This window comes from Centropristis striata, chromosome 17 (assembly GCF_030273125.1).
Source record: "Centropristis striata isolate RG_2023a ecotype Rhode Island chromosome 17, C.striata_1.0, whole genome shotgun sequence".
Lineage (NCBI taxonomy): Eukaryota > Metazoa > Chordata > Actinopteri > Perciformes > Serranidae > Centropristis > Centropristis striata.
In genome coordinates, this window is record NC_081533.1 from 10,639,459 (window position 1) to 10,654,029 (window position 14,571).

The 14,571-nt window shown below is 38.3% G+C and overlaps 1 pseudogene; it reads right to left on the reverse strand.

Moving 5' to 3' along the window:
* Window positions 1-3,614: 3,614 nt before the first annotated feature.
* On the reverse strand, window positions 3,615-11,603 carry LOC131989708 (Fc receptor-like protein 4; annotated as a pseudogene).
* Between the last annotated feature and the right edge of the window lie 2,968 nt (window positions 11,604-14,571).

Here is a 14,571-nt window from a genome sequence, read left to right on the forward strand (position 1 = left end):
GAACAAAAGACACAAAATGACCAAAAAAAGACACAAAATAACTAAAAAGGACACAAAATGACCAAAAAAGACACAAAATAACTAAAAAAGACACAAAATGACCAAAAAAGACACAAAATGACAGAAAAAACCTAAATTACTTTAAAAAAAAGACACAAAATGACAGAAAAAAGACACAAAATGACTGAAAAAAAGACACTAAATGACCAAAAAAAGACACAAAATAACTAAAAAGGTAGGAAATGGTCTGTCGTCAGTGCCAAGGGAAAGAGAGAAAGATGGAGAAGGAGAAAGGGAAAGGGAGAGCATGCAGGAAGAACCAGGTGATAAAACAACAACAATAAATTGATATAAAGTGAATAGTGGCGAGCAAAACAGTAACAACTCGTACTCCTATACTAATTTATTGGCATTACTGTAGGTGGCCTATATTTTGCATTTTGTTGTCCAAGTAGCTGTTACTTTGTTCAGTGACAATAAAGTTCAATCTAATCAATTCTAATGACTGTTTGAGGGTGGGTGGTGGCAGCTTTAATAATAATAATAATAATACATTTTATTTGGAGGCGCCTTTCTTGGCACTCAAGGACACCGTACAAAAGGATAGAAAAGAAACAGCAATAAAATACAATAAAATACACAGAATTAATAACAATACAATACAATAGATATATTGGGCAGGGTAAAAGTCATCAGACGGAATAAGCAGTTTTAAACAGATGTGTTTTGAGTTGTGATTTGAAATGGGGGAGTGAGTCAATGTTCCTGAGTTGGGGTGGTAGTGAGTTCCAGAGGCGGGGAGCAGAGCGGCTGAATGCTCTGCTCCCCATGGTGGTGAGACGGGCGGAGGGGACAGACAGGTGTATTGAGGAAGAGGATCTGAGGGAGCGGGAGGGAGTGGGAACATGGAGGAGGTCAGACAGATATGGGGGGGCGAGGTTGTGGATAGCCTTGAAAGTTACCAGGAGGACTTTGTATTGAATGCGGAACTGAACCGGGGAGCCAGTGGAGCTGTTGGAGGACAGGGGTGATGTGGTGGATAGAGGCGGTTCTTGTAATGATGCGGGCAGCGGAATTCTGGACCAGTTGAAGCTTATGGAGTGATTTTTGAGGGAGGCCAAAGAGGAGAGAGTTGCAATAATCCAGACGGGAAGTGACGAGGCTGTGGACGAGGATGGCAGCAGTGTGGGGGGTAAGGGAGGGGCGGAGGCGATTGATGTTTCGTAGATGGAAGTAGGCAGACCGGGTAATGTTGTTGATATGGGATTGAAAGGATAGTGTACTGTCCAGGATGACACCCAGACTCTTAACCTGGGGGGATGGTGAAACAGAGGAGTTGTCAATAATGAGGGAAAAGCTGTCGGTTTTGGATAGAGTGGATTTTGTGCCAATGAGGAGAACCTCTGTTTTATTACTGTTTAGTTTAAGGAAGTTTGAGGTGAACCAGGTTCTTATTTCAGAGATGCAATCGGTGAGGGAGGTGGGCGGGAGAGAGGACGAGGGTTTAGTGGTGAGGTAGAGCTGGGTGTCATCGGCATAGCAGTGGAAGTGAATGTTAAATTTGCGGAAGATATTGCCGAGGGGGAGGAGGTAGATGATGAAGAGGAGGGGCCCCAGGACAGAGCCCTGGGGCACACCTGAGGTGACGGAGGAAGGGATGGATTTGTGCGACTTGAGTTGAATGAACTGAGTGCGGCCAGAGAAGTATGAAGTGAACCAGTCCAGGGAGGTGTGGGTGATGCCAGTGGAAGAGAGCCTGCTGAGGATGGTGGTGTGACAGATGGTATCAAAGGCTGCACTCAGGTCGAGGAGGATGAGGATGGTGAGGAGTCCAGAATCAGATGCCATAAGGAGGTCATTGGTGATTTTGATGAGTGCTGTTTCGGTGCTATGGAGTGGGAGGAAACCAGACTGGAACTGTTCATAGTGATTATTGTGGGATAGGTGAGAGTGGAGCTGGGAGGCAACAGTTTTTTCCAGGATTTTGGAGGTGAAGGGTAGATTGGAGATAGGGCGGAGGTTGTTGAAGTTGGATGGGTCAGCGCCAGGTTTTTTCAGGATTGGGGTAATGGCAGCAGTTTTGAAGGGTGTAGGGACGGTTCCAGTGGTGAGAGAGGAGTGGATGATGGCAGAAATGAGGGGGACCAGAGAAGGGAGGCAGGCTTTAACAAGTTGTGTGGGCAGGGGGTCCAGTTGACAGGTGGATGGCTTGGATGTCCGGATGAGTTCTGAGATTTCTGAGAGAGTGGGGAGCTGGAAGTAGGAGAGTGGGTGTGTGGGTGGGGGAAAGTCAGCTGAGGTGCTGAGGTGAGGCAGTGATCCGAGGTTCTGGTGGATGTTCTTGATTTTATCTGTGAAAAAGGACATAATGGCATTGCAGGAGGAGGTTGTGTATAAGTGAGGGGGGAGAGAGTCCTGGGGTTTGGTGATATTGTTGAGTAGAGAGAACAGTGACTTTGAGTTTCCTTCATTTGTAGTGATTAAACTGGAGTAATAGTGGGTTTTTGTGCTGGCAATGGAGTCCTTATAGTGTAATACGTGGTTATTGTAGATTTCTTTGTGTATGGTGAGACCAGTTTTTCTGTGGAGTCTTTCAAGTTGCCGACCTTTGGATTTCATGAGACGAAGATCGGGGGTGAACCAGGGGGAGGAGATGGTGAAGGAGACGGATCTGTTTTTTAACGGAGCAAGAGAATCAAGAATATTGTGGAGTCCATTGTTGTAATGACAAACCAGATCAGCGGGAGTGGACCGATTATGGATGTCAAGGAAGCCGGAGGAGTGAATAATTGAAGTGAGAGTGGCGGGGTTAATATTCTTTATATTCCGGTAAGAAATGAGGCGTGGTGTTTTGGAGAAGGAGAGAGTGAGTTTAAGTCCCAGTAAGTATTTTAAAGGGCAATTTCACTAATTTTCATTTTTCACTTATTATTGTAATGCATGTAAGATATGGAAATCTGAAAAAGTTTTCCAACTACATCCTGTTGCCTGTCTCTGCTGCCATAATGTTAAACAGTTACACTTATAGCAATATCTCGTCATAAATATAGCTTTCTTTGCAATTGTTTACATTTTAAGCTTTAGGCTTTATTTAGAGAAAGAAATGGCAAATAAAACACTGCTTAGCTTAGTACTATAACAACTTTATTGATGCTTAAAATAGTCAAAACATAACAAAACATAAAACTAAATCCACTTGAAACTATATTACAGTTTCTATCAAACCATTTTGAAAAATGTCTGCTAACAGTAAATGTAATAAACTTTTAAAGGTTTGTTATCAAAAATATAAGAGATGCTAACTTTATAGGGTGCTGAAGCTCTAATAATTTAAACTTCAGACTCTTTTTGCTGCTTTTTTAAATCAGCCTCTATTTAACGTTATCTACAAAACAAAAGAATACAGAATATAAACACTCAATACAAACATTTTACATTACATGACATATATTTCACATGATATAGCATTTTTTAACTAATATAAAAGAATATTATGAACTGCTGGGTTAACTACAAAACACTGTAAATAATAATAGAATAGCAAAAGTGTAGGTAATGATTACAAAAAAGCTGCAAAAACTGTTCAAAGAAGGATATTTTTTTTATCCATCATCTGTTCGATTGGTGTTGTCTGCTCAGATAACTTTATTGATCTGAAAGAAAGCCAAAGAAAAAAGTAATTATCAGTTATTTCAGAATTTTGACATTTTACAGCAATATTCTTTAATATTTAGTAACTTCCTGGAGTGTTGCCTTGTTTGCTGTTTACATCCTAAAGCCTGTATTTTCTATACGGTCTGACTGTGCCCTCTAGTGGAAAGCTCCAGTAACACACATTCTACACAGGCACATTTAATACATTTGGTAAGAAATGTCAAGCAGTAGTTGTATTAATTAGATTACAGCTCAAAAAACAGGTTTAAATTAGCAGTACCACGTTATAGAAATACACTGTGGCAAGTGGCACAGCGCCAAATAAAAACTATTTACTTTTATTATCACTATTAATTGTTATTGCAAAGTATTTTGTATGTTGTGATTTCTCTCCTCTTGTTTATTTTTCTTCCGGAAGGATTGTTGCACTCTGTAATAATTTCCTGATAATGTAATAACACCCGAAAATGTAACAAAATTTGCACTTAACTAGATGGAAAATGTAATAAAACCCAAAAATGTAATAACTTCACCAATAATGTAATAAAATATCCTGATAGAATTCCAGCTCAGATAAGCTTCTGAGCAGCACTGGAGAGCCAGGTAACTCTTCCCTAAACGTTCCTCTTCACAGATTTCCAACAAATCACTCATGAAAACAATAACAAACCAACAAAACAACTTCCTGAAAATGTAATAAATTCCCAATAATGTTAAAAGGTATTACATTATCGGTAAAAATGTTACAATATCAGTCGGGATATTTTATTAGAATATTGGGTTTTATTGCATTTTCGATTGAGTTAAGTGCAAATTTTATTACATTTTCAGGCGTTATTACATTATCAGGAAATTGTTACATGATACGGTGCTACAAGGATGAGATGAATTCAGGAAAAGACATTTTTTCTGGCCTACAAAAGCCTCTCAGCTCCCTTGATTCATTGAAAGCATCGCCAGTTAATCACTTAATAGTCTTATTCTAGTATATACTCTACCTTTTTCAGGTTATTCAGGTCTTCTGATTGTGTCATAGAGGCAAAGATCACCTAAAGAGTCGTGCAGATCAAGTCAAGTTACAATCAATCATTTTAATCCCTCAGATAACCAAAAGTAGAAATTTCTTAAGTAGAAATTTTAGCCTCAGAGTCGAGTAAAATTAATATGTATTACCATGTGAAAGTGAAGCGTAGTGAGATCCATCCTGGTCTGTAGCAGGGCTCTGATTGGATCTCTGAGACCTGCTGGGCGAAAAAAAACATGTAATAAATAAAGTGGATTTAAAAAGGAACATGTGCTGCTGTCATGTCTAGAATAAGAAGTGATTGTTGCACCAACCTGTTAATATATATAGAGTCTGTAAGAAAAGACACAGGTTGTTATTTAATTTAATAACAATATTTTTAACTACAGTTCATGTAAACATTAGAATAAAATCCAATATCTGAAGGAAAAGATCTCACCCTTTGACTTTCTGTTGCAACACAGCAACAGAAACAGCAGCAGGAGAATAATCAGTAAAACTCCACTAATTAAGGGTGCTTTATGACATTTTATCCATTAATATTTTTGAATATAACGTTATATTGTGGTGCCAACAAGTTCATTTGAGACAAGACTTAAATGTGCCATCTTTTAATTATCAGTAGAAAGTAATTTTTAATTAATCAAACGTGTCTGTAAAGCAACATGCTGCATGCATAAAAAAATCTCAAAAGTTATAAAGAACTTGTGTTAGATAGCTCTATCTGAGTGGTCGTGTCAGGCTGCAGATGTACTTGTTGATAGAAGCTTCTTTTCTAGTATCTTTACATATAGTAACTACCTAGAGTGTTGCCATGTTTGTTATTTATATCCTGCCAATCCAGTATTTCTATACAGTCTTATTCCCCCAGAGTGTCCTCTAGGTGAAAACTCCAGTAACACACATTGTACACAGGCAAGTATGTGAACAATGCACGCAAAATAGTTTAACAGCAAGTATAGCTCCAGTCTTAAAGTGTAGCTGCACCTACTGCCAAATTTTGGAAAATGCAAAAATTTGGCAAGGGGCTCAGAAAAAGGCAGGGAGGGGCTGAGGAGGCTGATTTAAGACGGTAGATGTTAGTTTTCAAACCGCAGACTGTACAACAGTGAAGCCAAAATATCCTGGATACAGGTGCTGCCATCTTTTGGAGCCAGAGTCTGTGTAGTAGTGACACAAGTGCAGCCCACAGTATCAATTTCCCTTGATTCATTTAAAATCCAGGAATGTTTTAAACTTAAGGTCACCGTCAGTCAATCACTTAATAGTCTTATTCTAGTATATACTCTACCATTTTCAGGTTCTTCAGGTCTTCTGATTGTGTCATAGAGGCAAAGATCACCTAAAGAGTCGTGCAGATCAAGTCAAAGTTAAATCAATCATTTTAATCCCTCAGATAATCAGAAGTAGAGATTTTAGTCTCAGAGTCGAGTAAAATGAATATGTATTACCATGTGAAAGTGAAGCGTAGTGAGATCCATCCTGGTCTGTAGCAGGGCTCTGATTGGATCTCTGAGACCTGATGGGCAAAAAAAAACATGTAATAAATAAAGTGGATTGAACAAGGAACGTGCTGCTGTCATGTCTAGAATAAGAAGTGATTGTTGCACCAACCTGTTAAAGCAGGAGTCTAAGAAAAGACACAGGCTGTTACTTGGTTTTACAACGATATTGATTTATTTTTACTGAACTACATGTAAACATTAAAATAAATCCAACATCTGAAGGAAAAGATCTCACCTTTTGACTTTCTGTAGCAACACAGCAACAGAAACAGCAGCAGGAGAATAATCAGTAAAACTCCACCAACCAGCCCAACAACCAACAGCACAGGAAATGGAGGGTTGTTTTCAGGCCTGGACGCTGCTGTAATAAATAATCTATATTAATATTTATTCATATGACACTCTTCAAAAATAAATTGTGCACTTTACAAAAAAAGAGTCAAGGCAAAAACTCAAGACACAATGACCGTCCTAACATATATACAGCAACCTACATATACACTCATATGCAAAATATAAAATACAAATAAAATATATCATATATAAGTCCTGCAGCTATGATGGAATCAGCACATTTGGGGAAAAGTCAAAAATGTCTTTTGTGCAGAATAACACAGTTATTATGGCATAACTCTATAAATATAAATACATATAAATATATATATATATATATATATATATATATATATATATATATATTATGTGCATTAGGGGGAAAATTGGGCTCTCCACATGCTACATAGTGAACTATTTGAATTTTTACAGCCTCTCCTGTCCTCTCTCCTCTCTGCTCTGTGTAAACAGCCTGCAGTTCTGTCTGATTTTCAGTGAATATTCTAGGAGCAAAGTTAAGTTTATGTTAAAGCAAAAATATTAATTGTGTGTTAACTGCATGCAAAATTAATCAGAGCACACAAAGTTAGACTGCGTCCTAAATTACTATATGACCGGTTGCAGACAAGCGATGCATATAAAAGGAAGTTGTTGTTTTTTCAAAGGAAGTCTGGTGCAGTTCTTCCTCCACATTAAATGCATCACCACTTCCAGCAAATAACGATGGGGGCAGAACAGCATCACTGATGAGTTTTAAACAAATATTCTCTGGTCTAGCTCAGATAAAAGACACAAAAACAGTGAATCTGTCAGCATATGGGGCCTGAAGCCTTCTGGATCATTCTGACCCATTTCACCCCTCTGTATACACAAATGTAGAACATTATTTCTTATACACAAACACATATTAAAAAAAGCTAACTCCTAATTTATTTAAAGTTTTCTAATTCAGATTGCAACACTGCTTACAAAAAATAAATTTGAAAACTCACATTTTACTGACATCCAGCTCTCTTGTGATGTCACACTCCACCAACCTTCTGGTGAATGATCTCCTTTACAGTTATAAAAGCCTTCATCAGACTTTGACACTGCAGAGATAATCAGCTCTCTGTTGTCATTTTGGATGATTTTGCCATTTTTATAGAAAACCACATTATAAATATCATTTTGTGTCTTCAGCTTGCAGCCGAGAGTGACAGAACGTCCTTCAGTCACAGGACGGACAGGACTCAGCAGGATGATATTCTCGTCTGTAGAAAAAAAACAAAAAAACAGAAAAAATATATACATTATTTAGTCAAAATGATCGGCTGGTGCAGGTCAAACAAGTTTACATAAAATGATGAGAATATATAATTTATTTTTTTATTTTATTGTTATACAGACGCAGACATTCACTAAGCAAACACCTGAAATTTTGCTTGTGTATTTTAAACAAATGTTTCGAACTGTAAATGTATCTTTCAATTTCAAAACTATATGACTGAATTTTGAAATACTTAAGAAAAAAACAGATGAGAAATTAAAACTCACTCTCAATGGTGATGTTGACGGCATTGCTGAACTCTCCTGTTCCAGATTCACACCAGTACACTCCACTTAGCCAGTATTTATCCACTTTGCATGTGGATCCAGTCATTGTCCCCCAGATGGAGCAGTCTAACAGGTCGCCATCAGTAAACCTCTTCACTCTCCACTCAGTAGAGTTTCCCTCACAGCTCAGTGACACAGAGTCAGAGGTGAAGTGTTGCACTCTGTCAGGACTCACTGTGAGAGACGCTGAGGAACCAAAATCTGAAAAGAAACAACATTTTCATTGTTTTATTGTGTTTTAATCATTTAATTGTGTATAGAAACAAAAGACCACATCAATATATATATATAATGAAATTTAAAAATCCACAACTGAAAGAACTGTTTTGGTTTATTGTGTTTTAATCAATAATTCATTGTGGATTTAACCATCTTCATTGCAAGATAAAAAAAAAGAAGTAATTATTACAATTCTACTTTGCTTTGGATAAAATCGTCTGCTAAATGACATTGTAGAATAGAATACAATTTTAGAATTGATTGCTGATGGTTAAACGGTGCTAAATTGTACAACATTGTAACACAGCGAGTGTGTAAAGGTGTGTATGTATACCAGGAATCAAAGGTTGGAACAGATGAGCACAACAAATTAAATGTCAGAAAGAAAGGGGGTCTGAAGAAAATTCAGTCCATTACAACAGAAGAGAATAATACATTTATACTGTCAGCATTAAAAAGTCAAATCAAACCTACCTCCAGACCAGACAAACTGAGGTTTACTGTAATCAGTGTGATAAACTGGATCTCCTCTTCCAGCTCTGCACACATATCCTGCTGTGTGTGTTTGTCCATGAACGATGTAAGAATCCTGTTCAGTCCCAGTGGTGCTGTCAGGTAGCAGCTCATAGCTGTAGGAGTTGTCTGATGGTTTGGGAACAGCCTTATACCAGGAGAACCTCCATCCTGCTGATGGATGTTTAACTCTGCAGTTCAGAGTCACTGAGTCTCCAGGACTCAGCCATGATGGAGACACAGTGAGGACAGGTTCAGGTTTATCTGGTGGAAAGTGATTTCACAGAATGAAGACATGTTATGATGAACTGTTGGTTACATGTGCTGCTTGTATCCTACTTGTTTTTCTTTTTAAAGTAACCAAACTAATATTTACTTTTTTATTTATTCAGTGAAATAGAAATTATGACTTACTGGAAGATGGTGTCAATGTGAAATGATCACTGAGCTTTGTTGAAGACTCTCCACCTTTTATTACACCCAAACACCAGAAGTCTTCTCTGTATGATGGTTTAAATGTGTATTCTCTTGTTTTTGGAGGTGTGGTTGAGCTGCGTGTTCTCCATTCATACTCCCACTCAGTGTCTCCTCCGTCCTCAATTTCACATGTAAGTGTGATCGTCTCTCCAGAGTATATCTCAGGCCAGTTGGGTTGCAGGGACACAACAGCCCTGTTAATGACTGTTCATGGTTCAAGAGGACACAAATACAAGAGAAAAAGATTAAACATACAAATAAACACTTTCGGTGATAGTTCTTATCCTTTTTTATAACTTGTTTTCTTTTTTTCAGCATTGTGTAAAACATATTTTGCCAAATAGTCAGTTACTACTGTACCGACTGAGTGGCTGTACTCTGTGTAGTAAAGTGGCTCTCCTCTTCCTCCTCTGCACCAGTAGACTCCTCCTCTTGAGACGGTGATTTGTCCAGATGAGAGGAGAACAGCATCTTGTTTGGTCAGAGGTTCAGAGGTTTTCTCTCCTTTGTACCAGAAGAATTTCCAACCAGATGATGATGATGTCACAGAGCAGCTCAGAGTCACATTACCCTCTGCTGGAAAGTTTTGTCTCAGTTTGGCCTTTGGTTGTGCTGTTTGAATTTAAAACAAAAACATAAAATTATTATTATTGTCCAGTTTGAAAGATGAACATAAGAGTCACTGATTCTCCTTCAAACAGAGAGGACGCAGGAGTTTCCAGGATCACATCTTTGTCTGTAGAACACAGGTTGTATCTTGTTTTACTAAATTAAATGAACATATCATTAATTACAACAATCGTTATGTTAAAGTAACATTAACATAAGTTGTTTGACAGAAGAAGCTGCTGAAGTCACTCTGAATGACTCAGTAATGAATAAATACATTTCTTCAAACTCACCCTGCTGTGTTTGCTACATTCATATTATCACCTGGAAGCAGGGCTGCTAGATTTGGAAAAAATGTCTAATTGCAATTATTTCCATTGATATTGGAATAGGATTCAGAATATTGGAGGGTCATTTTTTTTCCATCAGTTCTTTAATTTAAGAAAATATATTATTATTATTATTATTATTATTATTTTGCATAGTTCTCTTTTAAAATATGAACAAAATATAAATGTGACATGTTGCAACACTACGGAATTTAAGTTAGAAGCTTTTTTGTCATATTTTTCCTTTAATATTAATATTAATATTTAATATTGCTTTTCCTGATGATTTAAATATTGCACCTGTCCTTTAATAGATTAATTGTGCAGCCTTACTTATCAGGATAATTCTTTAGTGTAAATATTAAAATTGGATTTTTCACCGAGGATGAAATGCTGATTCTTTGTTGGTGAATCCTTCATGACGTTAACGCCTTGAAGTGAACAGCTTCCTCTTTAGTCATGATTAAGTGTTAATAATGACTCAAAACAGGGTTACAGTTATGCAGCTGAATAAAATCATTAGAGTAAAGTCAAACTACATTTTTACATTATTTATAATGTATTAAACTTTGTCAAACAGGGCGATCTTATCAACATTACTCATGAATTTGTAGTGAACACAGTCATAGTGTTATAATGTTGATCACTTACCTGAAACAGTTAGAGAGACTTTATCACTTCTTATTGTTGAGCCCCCGGTACCAACAAGGCACTGGTATTTACCGCTGAAGACTGTAGTTTGAAGTTTTACTGTATGAGTCTTATTTCTGTTGTAGTTGACAACTTGTTGATCATCCTTGTAGATCGAGTAAAACCAGTTGTCACCTTTTTCTCCCCTCGTGTCACACATAAAGGTAACAGACTCTCCAGTAAATACAGTGGACCAGTTTGGCTCAATGGTCAGCAAAACGTCTAGAAACCAACACAAGATGCACAGAGTGAAATATCTTTGACAGAACAGAACACACAGAAAGAGGTTGTGGTGAAAAGTGACACAGTTGGAGCTTCATCTTACACAAAAAATACACAAAAAGAAAAAAGGAAATAGCATAATTACCTTGAGCATGTCCGCAGTAGAAGAGAATATTCAGCGCTAAAATAAAGTTTAAAACTTCATCAGACATTTACAAACTGACAGGAATGATCAAATATATATATAATAACCTGAGACATATAAAAAAGTCTAATCAATGGGAACTGTTTTATAATTTTAAACAGAGATGTACTCACAGAAAAAGCCCAGCACACCAAGCAAAGTGTGTCCCATCGTCACATCTACGGCCAACTGACTGTTTCTTTGCTTCTGAGAAATGTGTGACACCTCTGCATCGACCAGACTTATTAAAATAACTTCCTCTTCTGAGTTTTCCACTTCCTTCCCTTTTACACAGAAAACATTTGGCACAAATCAAATACATTAATCCTCTGAATTTAATCATATATTCCCATCAGCATACCTTCCTGTGACAGTATTTTATTTATTTTATGTTTTTTCTTGCTCATGCAACAATATTTCCTGTCTTGAGATGTGTACATATCTCTGTATCATGTACAGAACATCCTTATTGTGCTTCTAACACTCTCCGTATTAATTATGATATGATATATGGTCAAAACCTTCACATCTGAAGGAAAACACATACTTCCTCTGATAAGGTGCTTGTTCACCTGTAGATATGAGACGAGCTGGAGAAAGTCTTTGTTTTAAATACTATGAGAAAATACTTTGAGAGATTGGGAGGGGGAGAGAGATGAACAATGACAACAATAATAACACTAAACAATGAAGTCTGTGACTTATAATAGTAGTTATGGTGCTGGTAAATTGACAATAGTTAGACTATGGACAAATGGTAGCAGTAATAGTAGCAATAATAATAGAAGGAATACGACTAATAGTAACAGTCATAGAAACAGTCATAGTTACAATAATAATAGAAGGAATAGGACTAGTAGTAACAGTCATAGAAACAGTCATAGTTACAACTAGAAAATTTCCTCTGGGGAAATTTTGAAAGGGCCACGGGGGCTACACTATGTGTGTACACTATGATGAGACTCTTCAGAGATTTCAAACTATGCCCTTTAACCTCAAAATGTGTGTGTGTGTGTGTGTGTGTGTGTGTGTGTATGTGTGTAGCGAAAATCGCATGAAGTTACCTGTGTGTGTGTGTGTGTGTGCGTGTGTGTGTGTGTAGCCAAAATCGCATAAAGTTACCTGTGTGTGTGTGTGTGTGTGTGTGTGTGTAATTAAAATAACATAAAGTTACCTGTGTGTGTGCGCGCGTGTGCGCGTGTGTGTTTGAAGCATGTGTATGCATGTGTGAGGAGTGTGAGCGCTTACGCGCATGTGTGTGTGTATCCGTAACTGTAATCACATCAAAGATCAAAGGCAATCAGATCAAAGCAATCAACAGAATTAACTGCAGCTGAGGCCCCGTTTACACGAGGACGGTCTCAACAGAAGACGCAAAAGTGGTGTCGCGTCTTCACTTTTTATTCCTCGTTTAGACGAGCATTTTCGGGAGGAAATCTGCGTGCATATGGTGACGCAAAAGTGTGTGAAATTCGCTTGTATGCATGCCAGGCAGCATCACTTAAAGCCATAAGAGCATCTTTGGGCATGCAGAAGTTTTCACGCCACACATTTTCATCAGCTACTCCTTCCACAAAGTTCTCCACCATCACTAGATCTCCCAGGTCTCGTCCACAGCCGTCTGGCTCGCCTCCGACGAATTGCTGCATCGAAAATGTGATAGAGGTTTTTACAGATCCTTCTTTGTTCACTAATCAACCCGTTATCATTCCCAAAGCGTAATATACAGACCCCTAGACGTATCATACTGGCGCAAAGGGTACCCTTCCACGTCTGTGTGAAACGCTCTGGGTTCTCAATTGACTCCAATATAAACCCGCTCGCGGCGCTGAGAAACGCTTAGAGCAGAGGCTACAGCCATCTATTCACTCCAATAATATGCCGACCACGGCCCTCCATGACGCTGCGAGCGACAATCTGATTGGAGAACCGAGGATCCTGTGCACGGAAGTATTTTTCTCCCTATTTTAAGGATTTCTTTTAATGACATCGTCAACATTTCTCAACACAAACACTTCAAAGGGATGATCGGACCACATCCGGTATGATCGCGGTAGATTACAAAATAAAACAGATTTCAAAATAAAACACAGCGGATCGTCTTTTTCTGGCGAGATCTTCGCCACAAAGTGATTATGTACATTCACTGAGTGAATATTAAGGAAATAAAACATATATTTCTCGCTAGAAATGTAATCAAAATCCATTTTTATGCAGAAACAAAGTCAAAATATTTATTTTTTTTCACTAAAAATGAGAGAAATGTCCGCCAGTGGAGTGCCGTAAAACAAACGAATAAAAGTTTATTTCTCAGAATCGAAGGAGAAAAAAATGATACTGAGAGCCACAACATGAAGCTATTTTATTGTTGAATTATCAGTGAGACTTTGATTTGTTTGTGTTGAGAAATGTTGATGATGTCATTAATAGAAATCCTTAAAATAGGGAGAAAAATACTTCCGTGCACAGGATCCTCGGTTCTCCAATCAGATTGTCACTCGCAGCGTCATGGAGGGCCGTGGTCGGCATATTATTGGAGTGAATAGATGGCTGTAGCCTCGGCTCTAAGCGTTTCTCAGCGCCGCGAGCGGGTTTATATTGGAGTCAATTGAGAACCCAGAGCGTTTCACACAGACGTGGAAGGGTACCCTTTGCGTCAGTATGATACGTCTAGGGATGTGACAAATCGTCGGTATATTACGCTTTGGGAATGAGAACGGGTTGCACTAATACTATCTGTACAGATCCTGTACATTTGGTGGAAAGACTGCTGTAAGTTTATTAGAGCTGCCAGAGCAGCTTGAAGGTCCGACGCATGGAAATAATCCCACGTTTGTTTATTTTCCTTTACTGGAGCACGTATGTGACGTAAACACATACATGACATGAGCAGATCTGAGCAGAGTTTTGCGTCTTGGCAGTGTAGATGGACACGCTACAGCGGAGCGTATTTAACTTTTCCACTTTGGAAGGTGGTTTCAGATTTTTGCGTCTTTAAGCCCCCAAAACGCCGTCACTGTCTAAATGAAAGGCACTTCCGCTAAAATATTTTGTTCTTTTTACCCGCGAGCGTCCTCGTGCGAACGGGGCCTGACAGTGACAGCAGCCAGAGGTGAACTGAGGTCCAGAGGTGGACTGGAATTTCTGGCCTCGAACAGAAAGCATTTTTGGCAAAACCATAATACCTATCATTGATCCGACTTCACTTTGAGCGTC